General features: G+C 45.4%; 1 non-coding gene across 1 annotated transcript; it reads left to right on the top strand.

The window, feature by feature from the left end:
* The first annotated feature begins 1,805 nt into the window (after window positions 1–1,805).
* On the top strand, window positions 1,806–1,879 carry trnai-gau (transfer RNA isoleucine (anticodon GAU)). Its single transcript has one exon. It is a non-coding gene; the product is annotated as a tRNA-Ile (tRNA).
* Window positions 1,880–2,822: the final 943 nt, after the last annotated feature.

Here is a 2,822-nt window from a genome sequence, read left to right as displayed (position 1 = left end):
TTCTGTAGTGAACAATGTCAAAAAATATTTATTTAGTGTTTCCCCTAGCTCCTCTGACTCCACACACAACTTTCCACTATTATCCTTGATTGGCCCTAATTTAACTCTCGTCATTCTTTTATTCCTGACATACCTGTGGAAAGCCTTAGGGTTAACCCTGATCCTATCCACCAACAACTTCTCATATCTCCTCCTGGCTCATCTGAGCTTTCTTTTTAGGTCTTTCCTGATTTCCTTGGAACCCTCAAGAGCCCTGAGTTTTCACATTTTGTCCTAATATAAGCCTTCTTTTTAGTCTTGACCAGGGATTCCACTTCCTTAGTAAACCACGGCTCACACATTCTATATCTTCCTCCCTGCCTGACAGGTACATACTTATCTAGGACACACAGGAGCTTTTCCTTGAATAAGCTACACATTTTTAATGTGCTCATCCCCTGCAGTTTCCTTCCCCATTCTACGCTTCCGAAATCTTTCGTAATTGCATCGTAATTTCCCTTCCCCCAGCGGTAACTCATTCTTGGTGGAGTACACCTATCCTTTCCATCACAAAAGTAAACCTGACAGAATTGTGATCGCTATCTCCATTGTGCTCATCTACTTCCAAATCAAACACCTGACCAGGATCGTTACCCAGTACTAAATCTAAAGTGGCTTTGCTCCTTGTAGGCCTGTCTACATACTGTGTCAGGAAGCCCTCCTGCACACACTGGACAAAAACTGACACATCTATCGTACTCGTACTATCGTGATCCCAGTCAATATTTGGATAGATGTAGTCCCCCATGACAAATACACTGCCTCTCTTACTCCTATCGAGAATCATCTTTGCTATCCTTACCTCTAAAGCTCTGGGAATATTCGGAGGCCTATAGAAAACTCCCAGCATGGTGACTTTTCCTTTCCTGTGTCTACCCTCAGCCCACACTACCTCAATTAACGAGTCCACAAACATCCTTTCTACAACTGCAATATTGTCCCTGATCAACAATGCCACATCTCCCCCGTCTTTTACCATCTTCTTTGTTCTTACTGAAAGATCTGAATCCCGGAACCTGCAACAGCCATTCCTGTCCCTGCTCTATACATTTCTTTGTAATGGCCACAACATCGAAGTCCCTGGAACCAACCCATGCTAACAGTTCACCCACTTTATTTCGGATGCTCCTCACGTTGAAGTACATACACTTCAATCCAAGTTTTCACTTGCCAGTGTCAGATACTTGATTTTGGAACTCCCGACTCTCATCCTCTTCTGTACCTATCCTACAATTTTGGTTCCCATCCCCCTGCTGCATGAGTTTAAATCCACCTTAATAGCTTTAGCGAATCCCCCCCAACACACCCCCCCGCCCCAGATGTTGGTACCCCTCTGGTTTAGATGATGACCATTCTGCTTGTATAGGCCCCATCCCAGAAATAGCTCCAATTATCCAAAAACCCGAAACCGTGCCTCCTGCACCATCCCTGTAGCCACATTATATGTCCAGAAGAACAGTGAGCGATCGTTGAAGGTACGTTTCGACAGATGAAATTTGTCAACGTGACAAGCTGCAGCTGAGCTGGTGGCGTTGCAACTGAAATTGCATGCGTCCGGACACTGTGCTTAATTTTAGATATCAGAGCAAATGATTAACTCGAGTATGCGCGTTCGGAAAAGTAAATGTTTTTTTTGTTGAAAAGCTTTGCAACGAAAGGAAATCCTTCAGAATATCGTGCTATCGATAAGAAGCAGAAAATGCAAAGCAGCCGTGGTTGTGAGCACCGGCAATATAGGCATTTGCTTTCGCCAGGCCGCTGGCGTTCGTCGGTTAGCTCAGTTGGTTAGAGCGTGGTGCTGATAATGCCAAGGTCGTGGGTTCAATCCCCACACTGACGGCATGCAGCGCTTGTGTGGTTGTTGTGTTTCCAAACAACTTGCTCCACGAAGCCGGAAGCGCCATCGATTCAATCAAATATTGGATAGGGTTAGACGCATGACTTTATCGTTTCACCTGCACTATCATAGAGCCATTAGATATGGACAGCACTGAAAACGCAGTCTTCGGTCGCACTCGTCCATTCCGAACAGATATCCTCAACTGATCCAGCCGCGATTGCATGCACTTGACCCATTTCTCTCTCAACCCTTCCTATTCAAGTACACGTCCAGATTCCTTAACAGTATTGGAATTATACCATCCATCACCAGCTCGTCTGGTAACTTATTCCAGAAACGCACCACCCTCTGCGTGCAGCCGTTGCCCCTCACTGCCTTTCGAATTCTCACCCTCCCACACCAGATTTATACCCTCTAGTTCTGAACTGCCCCACCTGAGCGAAAGGAACTTGTCTATTTACCCGATTCATTCCCCTCATGATTGAAAAAACCTCCATAAGATCAGCTCCCAGCCTCTGACGCGCCAGGCGAAATAGTGAGCGAGTGTTCGGCCTGTAAACGTTTGCACATTTTCCATTTTCAAATGTAGTGTGTAGCATGCTGTCTGAAGCAATAATTTTAGCAGCTGACCTGTCGCGGACAAACTCTGCAGGAAGGCCTGATAACTTGCTAAATATGTTGTCAAACGAAGATTGCATAAGCAACATGAGTCATTGAGCAAAACGTGCAATTGACTTCTGAGCTGTTGCTGAAACCAAAGCAACTGCGTCGTTCGGGAGCAGAAAGAACCCCACTGATAGATTACAATTCCAATGCATTTGGCATAAGGTTCGTAGCAGTTAATCAGCAGCACATAACCCTGACTCCAAAGGTCTGTGAGTATCCAGAAGAACAGTGAGCGATCGTTGAAGGTACGGTTCTCCAGACGAAATTTGTCAACGTG

Source organism: Chiloscyllium punctatum, chromosome 21 (assembly GCF_047496795.1).
Source record: "Chiloscyllium punctatum isolate Juve2018m chromosome 21, sChiPun1.3, whole genome shotgun sequence".
Classification (NCBI taxonomy): Eukaryota; Metazoa; Chordata; class Chondrichthyes; order Orectolobiformes; family Hemiscylliidae; genus Chiloscyllium; species Chiloscyllium punctatum.
Note: the sequence above shows the minus strand (reverse complement) of the source record. Positions and strands in the feature narration are given on the sequence as shown.